We start from the raw sequence: 15152 nt of genomic DNA, 5'->3' as shown, positions 1-15152 counted from the left end.
CCCACAAACAGGGTTTTGTAGACACAAACAGGCTAAAAATGAGCACAACCAAATAACGTTACAGTTCAGTAAATACCCGTTGGGTTGTTAGTTCACCTTATATGTAAGCCCTAGATCTACTTGGGCCAGATGTCATATAGAAGATTTTTTTTTTAAAGACAAAGTCTCTGTTTCCCTGGAACTTGCTATGTAGGCTTTGGTCTCACTGAGATCCACACACCTTTACCTCCCAATACTAAAGTTAAACTACATACCACCATGCACTGCGAATTTTTTCCTCCGTCATTATCCAGTTTCCTGAACATTCATTGAGTAAACTGTCTTTGTTTTGCAGTACTGAGGATGGAGCCCACAATCTCATGCATGCTAGGCAAACACTACCCAGAAACTCCACCCAGCCCATCTCTCCTTAGAAGTGTCCCTTGGTCTTAACCGATCTTTAATTAATTTGATCATTCTGCTGTTTTATCAGCCTCTCTGTCTATGCACCAGGACCAGACTGCTTATCTCTTGTGTGTCGAGGGTGGTGGTGGTGGTATATGTGTGTGAAGGTGTGGGCATAGAGAACTGAGGAGAGTGTCACATATATATCTCTGTCACTTTCTATGTTATTCTCTTGAGACAGGGTCCCTCAGCTGGTGGACAGAGAGCATCAGTAAGAGAAAATCTTAAACAGAAAATCAGGTGGAGGGCAATCAGGCGCTTACACATAACATGAAATGATGACCCATCTGCGCCATCTGCTGGAGTTCAACTACCCTAGCCTGTGGGGGACATTCTCGTCCAAACCACCACAATATGGGTACAATGATGCAAAGTCGGGAGGTTTTAGATCTTTGAAAGCTGGACTTGATCTTTGTACGAAAATCTGAACACGTCTCCAGTGCTCTCTCCAGCACTGGGGTTATAGGAGACCATGCCTGGATCTTTATATGGATTCTTAGGATTTGAACTCAGCTTCTCATGCTTGCACATACCTGCCTTTTACCTGCTAAGACATCTTCCCAGACTCTTTCTTTTCTCTTCATGCTGTATTTCAACATCTGCTCAAGCTGCCACCTTCTCCTGGCTGTTGTTGTCTTAAGAAGAGACTTTTCAGGTTGAACTTTGAGGCCCGATTTTCATACAAAGCTCAAGTCCAGCTTTCAAAGATCTAAAACCTCCCGTCTTTGCATCATTGTACCCATATTGTGGTGGTTTGAACGAGAATGTCCCCCACAGGCTAGGGTAGTTGGACACCTGTTCTCCAGCAGGTGGCACTCTTAGGAAGGTGAACCTTTTAGAGGAAGGATGTCCCTTGGGGGAGGGCTTTGAGGGTTTATAGCGCCACCCACATCCTGTTCTCTCTTCCTCTCTGCTTTATATTTGCATTCAAAGATGTGAACTCTGTTTCCCATGTCTATTGCTTGCTGTCATGGTTCCCTCCAGGATGGACCCTTATGTCTTTGGAACCCTAAGCCCAAACAAACTCTTTCTTCTATAAGTTGCCTTTGTCATGATGTCTTATCACAGCAAAAGAAAAAGTAGCTAAGACACAATAAAGGATACAGTTGGCTTAGGGAGAAATATATATATGTATATATATATATATATATATATAAAATCTAAGTATCCTCCAAGTCCCACTTCACATCTCTGTTGCTGTGATAAAAACACTGACCAAGGGCTAGAGAGATGACTCAGTGGTTAGAGCACTGGCTGTTCCTCTAGAGGACCCAGGTTCAATTCCTAGCACTCATATGGCAGCTCACAACTGTCTGTAACTCCAGCCCCAGGGGATCCATGGCACTGGGCATGCATGTAGTGCATGTATATATCCATGTAGACAACATAGTCATACACATAAAATACAATAAATAAATCTTAAAAATAAAAACCAACAAAAAAACAAACCACTGACCAAAAGCAACTTAGGGGAAAGGGTTTATTTGGTTACAAGTTGTAGTTCACCATAGAGGGAAGCAATGACAGAAACTCCTGCAGGAACCCAGAGGCAGGAGCTGAAGCCGAGGGCATGGAGGAGTGCTGCTTACTGGTTGCTTCTGCTGATTTTCTTAGCCTTTCTTCTTACCCAGCGCAGGATAACTTCCTCAGGGGTGGCACCACCCACAGTGGGCAGAGCCTCCCACATCCACCCTTAATCAAGAAAATGCCCTTCAGACTTTCCCACAGGTCAGTCTAGTGGAGGTAGAATTCCTCAGCTTAGGTTTCTTCTTCCTGGGTGTAGACAACAAGTCGGCAACAAGATGAACACAATACGCCAACCCTGTCTCCTTGTTTTTATTCAACCTCCCCATTCTAGTCCTCAGTCTTTCTGGCGGGAGTCATGCATACTTAAGGTCTTTTGTGCTTGGGGCCAGGGGAGTGGTGCTAATCTGAGTAGGATCATCCTTCTCTTCTCCTTCTTTGTGGGTAGTTTCTTCTACATAGGAGAGTGGCTGCCCTTCAAATTTCTCTTTTTCTTACATTAATGTGCAGATATTATGTGCATAAATTAGTTATCAAAAATAATTATTGTATTTTAACTTAGGATATATGTAAGGATCTTCTGTTCATTCTTCTCCCACCCCACCACTCCTCACCCCATTCCCCCATCCCATCCCCACCCCATCCCCCATCCCATCCCCCATCCCATCCCCACCCCATCCTCCATCCCATCCCCCATCCCATCCCTCCTCATCCCATCCCCCATCCCATCCCCCACCCCATCCCCCATCCCATCCCCCACCCCATCCCCCATCCCATCCCCCACCCCATCCCCCATCCCATCCCCCACCCCATCCCCCATCCCCCACCCCATCCCCCACCCCATCCCCCACCCCATCCCCCATCCCAACCCCCATCTACACCATCCATCCTATCTCAAATCATCTGTCTTAGGGGTTTCTTGCTATGAAGAGACACCATAACCAAAGCAACTTTTGTGAAGAACAACATTTAATTGGGGCTGGCTGACAGCTTCAGAGGTTCAGTCCATTATCATCATGGTGGGAGGTACGGCAGGGAGACATGGTGCTGGAGAAGGGGCTGAGACTTTCTATATTCTTGATCCAAAGGCACCCAGGAAGAGACTGTCTCTCACAGGCAGTCAGAAGGGGACTCTTTCTCTTTGGATGTATATGATATGCACACCAGATGGTGCCATCAGATCCCATTTCAGATGGTTGTGAGCCACCATGTGGTTTGCTGGGAATTGAACTCAGGACCTCTGGAAGAGCAGTCAGTTCTCTTAACCACTGAGCCATCTCTCCAGCCCCATTCCAATTCTTAGTAGCAACCACTTGTTTCCATGTTCTCCTAAGGTTTCCGGTAGGTCCCAGCACATCTTTCAGCATCCCAGCTTTCCAGACTTTCCTTCCTAGCCCACAGGGAATTGTGTAGGTTTTTCTATGAACAAACCCTTAGCACAGTGCCGAGCTTTTATCAATACCTGACTTCAAAATACTGAGTCGAGGACTTAGCCTCACTTTCTGCCCACTTTGGAGCTGGCTAGATGCGGAGCTGGCTGTGCTTTGTGACAGCCTGCTGGGGTGCTGACGTGCGGCATTAGCAGAGACCTATAATTAGGTACATTTCAGACAATGTACGTACATAGATCCTGTTCAATGCTGAGAGCCCTCAGAACTCCTCTGTGACCAGTACGCCTGTGTCTGCTGGCAGCAGAACCCCACCGAGGCAGCTGTGCGTCTCCACCAGGCAAGGGCTGGGACACAGAGGAAGGGGTATTCATGACACAGCTCTGCTTCTGAACCTTTCATGACATCCTCCGTGCGTGCTATTCCAGGATGGGACAAACTCTTGGTGGTGTGTTATTGATCATAGTCTGTGGCAGTCCAGTGACCCAGGAGTGAATGGTCTGGGACTAGCATGGACTGGTGGTTGCTTTTGTCTTAACTTTCAGACTTGGCAGTTCCTCCTGATGGGCTGGCCCTGCCTTCATCCATCCTGGAGTAGGGTGGCCTCATTGATTGCCTTGTCTCAAGAGATGTGGCCACAAAGCCTTGAGTCTAGCAACCATTTCTAGTATTTTATGCATATGCTTCCTTCCTTCCTCCCTCCCTCCTTTCTTTTCCTTTCCTTTCCTTTCCTCGCCTCGCCTCGCCTCTCCTCTCCTCTCCTCTCTTTCCCTTCCTTCCTTCCTTCCTCCTCCCTCCTTTCTTTTCCTTTCCTTTCCTTGCCTTGCCTCGCCTCTCTCCTCTCCTCTCCTCTCCTCTCCTCTCCTCTCCTCTCCTCTCCTCTCCTCTCCTTTCTTTCCCTTCCTTCCTTCCTTCCTTCCTTCCTTCCTTCCTTCCTTCCTTCCTTCCTTCCTTCCTTCCTTCCTTCCTTCCTTCCTCCCTCCCTTCCTTCCTTCCTTCCTCTCTGCTCCTCTCCTCTCCTCTCCTCTCCTCTCCTCTCCTCTTCTTCCTTCCTTCTTTCTTTCTTTCTTTCTTTCTTTCTTTCTTTCTTTCTTTCCTCCTTTCTTTCTTGTGAGTTTAGAAAATGACACTAAGAAATAGTGTGCCCTGAGCTTCACACTGCACCACATATCAGGCTTCATCCTGTCCCTTGGGAATTCCCAGGATGGCATCAAGGACAGCAGCTCCACCTCAATTTCCATCTCGTTTTTTGACCACCGTGAGAGACGCCATCAGGGACAGACAGAGATACTGAGCCTTGAACTCGGAGCCTAGTGGATGTGTGGGAATTCTTTGAAAATGATCTCCTCTCTGCTAGGGAAGTAGGGGGTCAAAAGCCACTGGATTTTAATATCTTCCTTACTTAGAAAGGTTTTATTATTTAATTTGACTTGATTTGATTTATGTGTGTTGTGCCTTCATGTATGTCTGTGCACCATGTGTGTGCAGTGCCCACCAGAAAAGGGCGTTGGGTCCCCTGGAACTGGAGTTGCAGAGGGTTGTGAGCCCCATGTGAGAGCTGGGAATTGAACTTGGGTCCAATGGAAAAGCAGTCAGTGTGTTCACCGTTGAGCCATCTCTCCAGTCCTGAATTTTTGTTTTCTGTGGTGAGGGATGGAGCCCGGGGTGCCCTGCTACTGAGCTGCAGCCCCATCCATATAGCGATTGTATCTGGCCCTGTAGCCCAGGCTATGGCCTTGAACTTACAGCAATCCTCCTGCCTCAGTTTCCCAGAGTGTTGGGACTTCAGATATGCACTTTGTTCTGGCTCAGAATGAGCCCTTTAAAGCAGCAGTGCATTTATTTTCTTCTGTCAGATATTTTTGTCCCCCACAAAAGCCCCATGAAATTGGGGTGATATTTCAAACAGATGGTGATTCTGGAGATGCAAGGCAGGTTGACCTGTTCCAGGCCACATGGAAAGTCAGGATCAACCCTGGTCCAGTGTGACCAACCCCCAGATTAAATGACACACTTTGGCTGTTGTAAAAGTGTGTAGTTTAGTGGTCTGTGAAATGTCCATGGTGTGTGCAGCCATTTCTCCGCTGGTCTCATGATCTATAGCCCCAGGATAAACCTCATGCGCATTCAACAATGACTTTCAATCTTTATTATCACCAATCTGCCTTTTATTTCTGTAGAATCATTTATCCTAGGCATTTCATTAAAAAGTACTCAGCAAAATATTTTTAAACATTTCTATAGCATAGTGGAAATTAGTCCTTCATGCTTTTTCATGGCTGAATACTATTCTATTGAATGGACATACCCCATTCTGTAGGTTAATCATTGGTTTCTGAAAACAGAGCTGTTTTCCCCAGTGGATACTATGACAGTACTGATTTGAGGAAGAGCATGTCAGTGGGTGAGTAGGTTCTGGATCTTTCCACGGCCTTAGGATATTGGCAGTTGCCAAGACCTAACGGCTCTGGGGCCCAGGGCGTGGCAGGCATTTTACTCCCTGCCTCCAGACTTCAGTTCGGACTGTGTTTAGGGAACATATGCTTGAATGAAGCCTCCCTTCCTAAGGGCAAGTTCAGAGGCATATTCAGAATGTAGAATGAGTCCTCATTTAAAACCTTTTTGCAGGGCAGTGGTGGCGCATGCCTTTAATCCCAGCACTTGGGAGGCAGAAGCAGGCAGATTTTCTGAGTTCAAGGCAAGCCTGGTCTACAGAGTGAGTTCCAGGACAGCCAGGGCTACACAGAGAAACCCTGTCTCAAAAAACAAAACAAAACAAACAAACAAACAAAAACAAAAAACCCAAACAAACAAACAAAACCAACCCCTTTTCAAGGGCTGGAGAGATGGCTCAACGGTTAAGAGCACTGGCTGCTTGCTTTGTCCTGAGTTCAATTCTCAACAACCACGTGGTGGCTCACAACCATCTGTAATGGGATCCGATGTCTTCTTCTGGTGAACTCATATAAATGAAATAACTAAATTAAAAAATTTTTTTTCAAAAGATTTTTAGAATTTATTGTATGTGCGTGTGCGTGCAGTTACCCACTGAAGTCCCCAGAGTGGTGTTTTAGGCATCTGTGAGCTGCCTGATGTGGGTTCTGAAAATTTTGATAAACACATTTTGGTGGGTAGGGACTACATCATCTTGTGGGACAGGGGCATCAACCCCTTGCTTGGCCTTTTAGTTTTAGTTGTTGTGGTTCATTCAGGATCCACAAGTGAACCCGCAGTGGCAGAGGGGTGCATGGGTTCACCACAGGGCCTTTAGAGTTTTAAGATTTACTTTTTTTTTTTCGAGACAGGGTTTCTCTGTGTAGCCCTGACTGTCCTGGAACTCACTCTGTAGACCAGGCTGGCCTGGAACTCAGAAATCCACCTGCCTCTGCCTCCCAAGTGCTGGAATTAAAGGCGCGCGCCATCACTGCCCGGCTTAAGATTTACTTATTTTTTATTTTATGTATGTGGGTATATTGCCTGCATGTGTCTGTGCACCATGTACATGCAGTACCTGTAGAGGCCAGAAGAGGGCATCAGATTTCCTGGAACTAGAGTTACAGATGGTTGTGAGTGTGAGTGCTAAGAGCCAAACCCGTTTTCTGTAGAGCATCATGTGCTCTTAACCCCTGACACCAGGGTTTTATTTAATTACTTTTAAATATTTATTTATTTTATGTATGTGAGTACACTGTAGCTATACAGATGGTTGTGAGCCTTCATGGGATTAGGACCTCTGCTTGCTCCAATCAACCCTGTCCACTCGCTCCGGTCAGCCCTGCTCTGGCCCAAAGACTTATTTATTATTATTATATATAGGTACACTGTAGCTGTCTTTAGACGTACCTGAAGAGGGCATCAGATCTCATTACAGATGGTTGTGAGCCACCATGTGCTTGCTGGGATTTGAACTCAGGACCTTGGGAAGAGCAGTCATTGCTCTTACCTGCTGAGCCATCTCTCCAGCCCCAACACCAGGGTTTTAAAACCACAGAGTGAGTCCTTTTATCAGAGAGGCCACGGACTGCTCTGAGACGAGACCCGTTGTTTGGCAGGACGAACCTGCAGGTGATGTACACAAGCTTTTTTTGTTTGTGTCTTTCTTTAGTCTTTCTCTACAGAGCCCACAGGGCCCCATGCAGCCTTAATCAGTATGCTAAGGTGTTCCTTCAGAGAAGCAGAGCTGTTTAGCATCTTTATAGAGTTAACTGTGAGATGCTGACCCCCAGGGGAGTGTGTGTTTGTGTGTGTCCATTTCCTGGTATTATTCTCTCTTGCTCCTGTGTTGCTAGGTAGCTGGTCCATCTGGCAGTTGCCAAGTTGAGAATAGTAAGGGTTCATGGGGGTGATGGGCAGTTGGGTGGGGAGGGAGACTGGACAAGAATGAAGGACCCAGGCAGCTGGGAGCTCTGCACAACCACCTCATTCTGCATCCTTAGCATTGCCTGGTGGACAGCGGCCCTGATGTCTGCTTCCATCTGGCTGCAGGACTCTGGACCACCTGCGGGGGCAGCCCCAGCCATGGGCCGCCAGGGGAGCTCTTTAGACCTCAGCCCTGCCTGCATCAAGGGCCCCAGCTCCGCCTCCATTCCTGCCCTGCTTTTGACCACCGCTTCGTGAGAGACACCGGCAGGGAAGGGACAGAGCCATCTTGGGATGCGTGTGTGCATGCGCGTTTGTGTGCGCACGTGTGTGTGTGTGTGTGTGTGTGGGTGTGTGTGTGTGTGTGTGTTAAAACACTGCCGTTTCCAAGCTTTGGCTACTGCTCTCTGGCTGGTGACTCTTGCTCATGCCTCTCTCTCTCTCTCTCTCTCTCTCTCTCTCTCTCTCTCTCTCTCTCTTTCTCTCCCTCCCTGCAAAAATTAAATGGATAATTTCTAGCTGATACCAAGCGGTGCCCACACACCCGTGTCCTTCAGTGTTGATTGGATCTCTCTCTCTCTCTCTCTCTCTCTCTCTCTCTCTCTCTCTCTCTCTCTCTCCTCTCCACTCTCCTCCCCTCCCTCTGGCCCCAGTTTGTAATCTGACACAGTGCACTGCAGTGGCTGTCTCTGTCTCTCTCTTGGAGCCTTGGAGCCCGGGAGGCTGGGCACCGAGAACATCCAAGGTAGGCTGCGATTTGAGATTTTATTTTTTTTTCTCTCCTAAAAATAGCCTCTGTTCCATTCACCTTTCCTCAGTGGCACCGGTGACAGGGGCTTAGCAGGGAACTCTTTGCCCGGGTGAAGTTTGCATCAGGAGGGTGCCCTTCGGCTTTGGGTGGGCAGTGGTGGCTGACCAGGACGGAGGCTGCCGCGGGTGACGCTTGGTGCGGAATGCCACCGTGCTCCTGTCGGCGTGTGGCTTGCCACCAATGGATCCTTGTCAGAGTGAAGGGAAGGGCTGCTGCCTTCTCTCACCCGTACTGTGTCAGCGATGGCGATGACGGTGGCGCTGTGGCTCTCCGGGTCTTCTCGGACCCTCAGCCTCCCAGAAAAGCCCCTCTGGGCAAAGTTTGGCACCATGCTGCTAGGCAGAGCCTTTCCAGAGGGCAGAAGCTGGGTCTTGGTTTCAAACAGAGCGCTTGGGGCCTGGGGAGGACTTCGTAGAAAACGGCGCAGGGGGGGGAGGGGAGGGCTCAAAGCATCCCAGTCGGCCCCGCCATCCGCTGCCCACGCGGACTGAAATGTGCAATGTGAATTTGTCAAGTGGTGTCCCAGAGAGTGGCTGTAATGGTTCGTTTGTGGAGTCAGATGTTCTCGGCACAGTATATGTACGTGGTGTGTGTGTGTGTGTGTGTGTGTGTGTGTGTGTGTGTGTGTGTGTGTGTGTGTGTGTGTGTTTGCTCGCGCGCGCGCACCGGGGCCTTTGACTAGTGCAGACTTTCCCTTCCACCTGGAAAGGCAATGTTTGCAGGTTTCCCGGATGACCTGCCTGGACAGCGCCAGAGGAAGGCAATGACTGGGTGGGACTTCCGAGGGAGCAGTTTCTGACCCCAGGGAGAGCGAACTGGCTGTTCCCTGAGCTAACTGCGAGCTGATGGGGAGGAAAGGAAGAGAAAAGAGAGAGTGGAGGAAGGGAGAGAGGGACAGAGGAAAGGAAGAAAGAAAGGAGGGAAAGGAGAGAGGGAAGGAGGGAGGGGGAGGAGGGAGGAGGAGGAAGGGGAGGAAGTAGTAAGTACATTTCCAGCTTTCTGGGTGCAGGGAGGCAGGTCCGCTATGGGTTGGAAGTGAACTTGAAGCTCCCCTCTGTAAGTCTCTGTGTGTTCTAGATCCTGAGAGTGTTGGTGGCCGAGGAGTGGGGTGGGTGTGGGGGGTAGATGGGAAGGTCCTGCCTCAGGACAGACCCTTCTGAAGGACCCTGAAGATGTGGGCCGGCAGACAGCTCATGTCAGGGAGAGGGTAATGTCACAGATAGAGCTGCCAAGTAGGGAGAGCGTGGTGCTGGATGTGGGAGAGTGTGGAAGAGGAGGCGGTACCCAGGGCCTCTGTGGCAGGCTGTGGTGAGATTTCTTCTCTGTCCACTTTGGAGCTTGGAGGCAAGAACTGGGGGTATCTCAAATGAGCCCAGATGTGGAATGTGACTAGCCTAGGACCTCTGAAAACTGCCTCATGCCCCCATTTCTCCCAGTCTTGCTGGAGTCCTCCAACCCCAAACTGGCTTCTTTCTCAATGGCTGCTGCCACCCCCACCCCCCCACCCCCCCCACCCCCCCACCCCCCTCCCAACATGTGTGGTTCTGTTGCGTGGATTCTGAGGCCAGGACTTCCAAGGTATAGACAGGGTGGCTCTTTAGGGGCAGGGGACTTAGGACCAAATGATTGCCAAATAGTTCTGTACCCAGGGCACAAAACTCAACCCTTCCAGTAATCCAAGATGGTGGGGGCAGCTGATCCTTTGCCCTCTGCCCTCTCTATTAGCATGAGGGAAGATTGGGGGATGAAAGCTACCAGGTGCTTCCCCAGTGGGCAATGGCCGTCCTGGGCTCACAAGCCTGTCTATGAAGACACACTAGGCTTCCTGACAGGTGCCTGCAGGGACTGTATCACTCCATGGATCAGGGATGTGATTCAGGGAGGGGCCGAGCATCTATTTTTCTAAGAGTTCCCAGAGGTGGTGGTGCTTCTTCTTGGGACCCCATGTGAGCACTCCCTGGATCAGTGGGCAAACCCTCCAGCACGCTAAGCGTCCCTGGAGCATGTTCTCCATGCTCTCTTCGTCTTTGGTGGGCTCACCAACGGAGCATGATTTCAAGTCTCCCAGAAGGCGTCTAGACTTGTGAGTACCACTCAGGACACAGAGACTCAGAGGAAAGTGATCCCAAAATGCCTTCGTGCCCAGGCAGCTTCCAGTGCTGTCAAGGTGAGTTGGGGGGAGGGGGTCAAATGCATGGGCAGTTTGACCTGAGAGTTTCCTGTTTGAGGGGTTGCCAATCATCTCCAGAGTGCTACCCCAAACCCCTGCATCCCCGATCCTATTTCCAGGGTGCTACTACTGTGCATCCCTCAGACTTGTCTTGAAACAATTGATAGCCTTCCGTTTTGTGCCCTGCCTTCTCATTCGCCTTCACCTAGGCGGAGAGCGGTGTCATTTCCTTGTGATATAGGAGAGGCCTTGGGAAACACCTGCCACTCTTATATGCAGCTCCTCTCTCTCCCTCCCCTTCCTCTCCCTCTCTTTCTCTCTCTCTCTTATCCTACCTCACACTTCTTTTTTTAAACTGTCTCCATCTCATCCAAATCCTTGCTCATATTCGATTTGTGACCTTGGTTAGGGGTCTGTATAAAATACTGTGATGGTTTGTATATGCTCGGCTCAGAGAGTGGCACTATTAGAAGGTGTGGCCTCGTTCCAGTAGGTGTGGCCTTGTTGGAATAGGTGTGTCACTGAGAGTGTGGGCTTTAAGACCCTCACCCTAGCTGTCTGGAAGTGAGTCTTCCACTAGCAGCCTTCAGATGAAGATGTAGAACTCTCAGCTCTTCTGCACCATGCCTGCCTGGACGCTGCCATGCTTCTGCCTTGATGATAGTGGACTGAACCTCTGAACCTGTAAACCAGCCCCAATTAAATGTTGTCCTTGGAAGACTTGCCTTGGTCATGGTGTCTGTTCACAGTAATAAAACCCTAACTGAGACAAATACCCAGTGTGCTTTGCCTTTAGATTTGGATGGTTATGAGCCAGTGTGCTCCAGCCCCCTGCTGGGTTCTGCTTCCTTGAGTGACTCTGGGCACACCGTTATGGTGGGCTGCCCTGGCCACTGCTGTGTGATAGTCTGCAATGTCTGTTACAGTTTTGGACCCTCTCTCCAGGAAGGGTACCTGGGAGTCTGCAGAGCCCTGGCCTACAGTAGCGTCTGCATGACTCCAGGTGAACACTGCTCCGCGCTGTGTCTCAGAGTGGTCATTGGGTGTGTGCATCCCATGTGCTCTGAGGGATGGCTGTTCTGGCCATGTTGGGGGCTTCCCAGTCTTGGATTCTTGCTGACACATGGCGCTGTTGCACTTTCTAGTGACTATCATGGTCCCTCCTCCACCTGGTGATACCTATTCCTCTTATTTCTCTAGTAACAGCATAGGAGGTGCTGTAGTCCCAAGCTGCAATGACACAGACGGGACAAAGGGACAGAGGGGAAGGGACACTCTTCAGGAATCAGAGCCCCCCCAATCTGTGTCTTAGGGACAGGACACATTCATAGATGTTAAGAAGACAGTGTTATTTACAACTGGCTGCCTTTACTGTGGGGACAGAGTGAATGGCCTTAAGGACATGGGGTCGCTGTCACTGTGGATGCACAATGGCGCTGCCTTGATGCTGGCCCGTGCCACCGAGTGTGCCACGTGGACCAGTGGCCCCTCACATTGCAGGTGGAGATGCAGTGGCTTGTCCCAGATCATGTGACCATGGGGGAACAACTCCAGGTCTAAGTCCCCTGACTCCAAAGTCAGCTGTACCGCAGCCCCCGTCCTTGTTACCCCAGTAGGGATGACTGTGGCACACAGTAGGACTACTCTTGGACCCAGTGCATGTGCCACTCCATCTCTGGGAGCTTTTGAAAAGCACTGTCTCCTAGAGCCAGTGCTGAGGGACAGCATTTAGGGAAAATGACATCTACATCTAATTTGTGTCTCCATTCATTCATTCATTCATTCATTCATTCATTCATTCGTGTGTGTGTGTGTGTACGTGAGTAGGTGCAGATCACAGGGCAGCTTGTGGGAATCTGTTCTCTCTTTCCACCCTATGAATCTTGGGGATTGAATTCTTGCTGTCAAGCTTGGTAGCAAGTGCCCTTTACTCACAGAGTTGTCCCAATGGCCTGTTTTGTTGTTGTTTTGTTCTGTTCTCCTGTACTCCAAACTGTTCTTAAGCTCCTGATCCTCCTGCCTCCAGCTCCTGAGACCTGGGATGGTAGGCACATATGGCTACAGCCAGCTTGGAACCAACGTCTGTGTGACAGCTTTCTCTAGGTCTAATCCACTAACCATGCAGTTTCTCTGTGTGAGGTACACATGGATGGGCTTCTGACGTGGGGTCTGTGTTATGAAGAAGCCTCTGCATCCAGCTCTGTTCCCCCACACTGTGGGATGGAGTCAAATGTGACAGCTATTTTTTTTTAAGTGGTGGGTGAAGACTTATATCATGCTGTATAGATGGAAATTTTAAATATCAAAATATGTGTGTGTGTGTGCGTGTGCGTGTGCGTGTGCGTGTGCGTGTGAGAGAGAGAGAGAGAGAGAGAGAGAGAGAGAGAGAGAGAGAGAGAGATTAGGGATCGTACCTAGGGCTTTATGCATAGGTGGCTGGTGCTCTAGCACTGAGCCACACCCTAGCCCCTCACTGGTGGATTCTAGGCAGGGGCTCTACCACTGAGCCACGCCCCCAGTCCCTCATTGGGGGATTCTAGGCAGGGGCTCTACCACTGAGCCACGCCCCCAGCCCCTCATTGGGAGATTCTAGGCAGGGGCTCTACCACTGAGCCACACCCCCAGTCCCTCATTGGGAGATTCTAGGCAGGGGCTCTACCACTGAGCCACGCCCCCAGCCCCTCATTGGGGGATTCTAGGCAGGGGCTCTACCACTGAGCCATGCCCCCAGCCCCTCATTGAGGGATTCTAGGCAGGTGCTCTAACTACACCCTAGCCCCTCAGTGGGGGATTCTGGGCAAACATTCTATTCCTGAGATAAAACCCTGCTCAGTCAGAACTACTGCTGAAAGCATGCATAAAGCATACACCGCCACCCCACCCCCTCTCCAATCTCGACTCGGCATCCCTCTGTCTAGACATTTATTTGGATCCCTCCAGCTCCATCCGGATTTGTCTGCCACTGCCCCCTTTTTCTTGGCATTGAAGTTTGACCTCTCTCACTGTGGCCTTGGCCTTGGCCTGAGATCCCCTCATAGGCTGTGACTCATGTCCCCGGCCTCCTGCCTCCATTTCTGGTCTTCAGGCCACTCAACGTGACAGATCAAGTCCTACGAAAGCAAGTCCAGCCTGCTGTGCCATGGGAGCGCTGTCATATTTAGTGTCTGTCAGAGTCACTGGGAGGTCCCTGGAGGCCCCGGGCAGGCATGATGTGGGCGTGTTCTCTCTTTCTCCCTTACATTTCAGCCCAGAAACCTCCACCCAAAGATGATCACTTGTTCAGGTCTCTGTTTGAAGATCACTTCCTCTGACAGCCCCTGCCTGCCTGACCTGTATCGGTGACTGGTTTCCTCTCTTATAGACTTTTCTCTCCTAAGCTCCCTGGACAGGGCAGGGTAGGGCAGGTCAGGTCAGGGCAGGTCCCTTTTCTCTCTTCTGCCCCCTGGTGGCCTCTTTCTGTATGAGCGCTGAGCACAGGGCAGAAATGACTGATGCCAAGGGTCGGTATTCCTGAAGCGAACTAGACTTGTAGCTATGGTGACTTCCAGACTCCTGGCCCAGTGAAGTTCACTTGGAGGTGAGTAGCACCCCGAGGCCCCAAACCATCCACAGCTCTGTGTGTAGCAGGCCAGACTCTGCTCTTAGAGAAGTAGTTCTGGGCACCCAAGTGTAAGCTCAATTCTTCTGCACTTTCAGAGTTTACACAAGCCTCATGAATTTCCTCTTTTCTGTGGGTATGAGGGGAGCCACACTGAGCTAGCTGGGCCATTGGAGCCCAAGCAGAGCTTAGCAGATGCTCTCATCCCTAGGGACAGGAGAGACTAGAGAAGTTTCTATTGGCTTTCAGACACCAGCCCCGTACCACTGAGGCCCTGTGAGTTACATTGCTATTCTTGATAGGCAGCTTGGAGCCCAGTGACACTTAGAGCCCAGTGACACTCCTCTGGGAGTCAGGTCTGCCCTAGAGGCTTCATGCTAGTTGACCCAGGACTACCAAGGCAATAACTGCTATGTACTGAGTGTTTGCTTATGTTGAACGTCTTTATAGAACAATCTCAACCCTTGAGAGTGCTATGAGAAAGACAAACCGAGCTCTCCCTGTGTATAGTGGGGAAACAGAAGCAGAGAGTCTGAAACAGGTGCCTGCAAGTCACACCTAAAGACTGTTATCAGACTCACTCACTAGGGGAGGGTCATTAAGGTCACATACCGACTGGGGCTGCTTCCCTTGTCATGCCTGATGCGTGGTTAGTGATGTTCACTGTGGCCACAGTACCCAGTTGCACTTGTATGAGCACTTGGACAAGGGAGTTTTAGCAACCCCAATAGTCCGATAGTCCGTTGTCATCATCACGATGGGAAGCATGAAAGTGTACAGACAGAATGACGCTGGAGAGTTCTTCATTTGGATCGGCAGGCAGCAGGAAGAGAGAGTGACACTGGGCCTGGCTTGAGC

The 15152-nt window shown here is 50.0% G+C and overlaps 1 protein-coding gene across 14 annotated transcripts in view; it reads left to right on the top strand.

The window, feature by feature from the left end:
• The first annotated feature begins 7782 nt into the window (after nucleotides 1-7782).
• Nucleotides 7783-15152, top strand: part of Rimbp2 (RIMS binding protein 2) — a 195857-nt gene continuing 188487 nt past the window's right edge. For 3 of the 14 annotated variants that reach the window (XM_006504288.4, XM_011240839.3, XM_006504289.4), the window contains exon 1: nucleotides 7858-8460. The gene's annotated coding sequence lies outside the window, so the exon portion shown is untranslated. Of the gene's footprint in view, nucleotides 8461-15152 lie in introns of all 14 variants that reach the window. The other 11 variants (XM_030254432.1, XM_017320871.2, NM_001310733.1 and 8 more) reach the window with 9 other exon arrangements.

The sequence above is a fragment of the Mus musculus genome, chromosome 5 (genome assembly GCF_000001635.26).
Source record: "Mus musculus strain C57BL/6J chromosome 5, GRCm38.p6 C57BL/6J".
NCBI classification, from domain to species: domain Eukaryota; kingdom Metazoa; phylum Chordata; class Mammalia; order Rodentia; family Muridae; genus Mus; species Mus musculus.
This window is presented reverse-complemented; position numbering and strand designations above follow the sequence as displayed.